We start from the raw sequence: 1,327 nt of genomic DNA, 5'->3' as shown, positions 1-1,327 counted from the left end.
GGTGTTTGTGCATCTTAAGAACGATATCTTCGTAACAAAGTGACCTTTTGAAGCAGCAGTTGTTTCTCCTGAGAATCAACATGCGTAGAATCACCTGCGTTTCCTGAAGATCTCGCTCGGCCTGAACTGATGAATCGCAGCTACGTGACTCTAGGCTGAGATCAGAAGAGAAAACACCTGCGAGTCGACACTTCAAGAGTTTCAGTGAAGCATCTCTTAGATTTAAGTAAGTAAGTCATTTTTATTTATATAGCGCTTTTCCAGACCAGGGTCACAAAGCGCTTAAACAATCAAAACAAAATTCAATAAAGTATATACTTTAAAGGTCAAGATAAACTGATAACACAACAGGAGTTCCAGAAAATCATAGAAAAGCCTGAACAAATAAAAGTCTCTTAAGATGTTTCTTAAAGGAGTCAGTAGATCATTAAACACAGATGTTTCTTGAAGGAGTCAGTAGATCATCAAACACAGATGTTTCTTGAAGGAGTCAGTAGATCATCAAACACAGATGTTTCTTGAAGGAGTCAGTAGATCATCAAACACAGATGTTTCTTGAAGGAGTCAGTAGATCATCAAACACAGATGTTTCTTGAAGGAGTCAGTAGATCATCAAACACAGATGTTTCTTGAAGGAGTCAGTAGATCATCAAACACAGATGTTTCTTGAAGGAGTCAGTAGATCATCAAACACACATGTTTCTTGAAGGAGTCAGTAGATCATCAAACACACATGTTTCTTAAAGGAGTCAGTAGATCATCAAACACACATGTTTCTTAAAGGAGTCAGTAGATCATCAAACACAGATGTTTCTTGAAGGAGTCAGTAGATCATCAAACACACATGTTTCTTAAAGGAGTCAGTAGATCATCAAACACACATGTTTCTTAAAGGAGTCAGTAGATCATCAAACACAGATGTTTCTTGAAGGAGTCAGTAGATCATCAAACACACATGTTTCTTAAAGGAGTCAGTAGATCATCAAACACAGATGTTTCTTGAAGGAGTCAGTAGATCATCAAACACAGATGTTTCTTGAAGGAGTCAGTAGATCATCAAACACAGATGTTTCTCTAAGGAGTCAGTAGCTCATCAGACACAGATGTTTCTTGAAGGAGTCAGTAGATCATCAAACACAGATGTTTCTCTAAGGAGTCAGTAGATCATCAAACACAGATGTTTCTTGAAGGAGTCAGTAGATCATCAAACACACATGTTTCTTGAAGGAGTCAGTAGATCATCAAACACAGATGTTTCTTGAAGGAGTCAGTAGATCATCAAACACAGATGTTTCTTGAAGGAGTCAGTAGATCATCAAACAGATGT

The sequence above is a fragment of the Callionymus lyra genome, chromosome 7 (genome assembly GCF_982586985.1).
Source record: "Callionymus lyra chromosome 7, fCalLyr1.hap1.1, whole genome shotgun sequence".
Lineage (NCBI taxonomy): Eukaryota > Metazoa > Chordata > Actinopteri > Syngnathiformes > Callionymidae > Callionymus > Callionymus lyra.
This window is presented reverse-complemented; position numbering follows the sequence as displayed.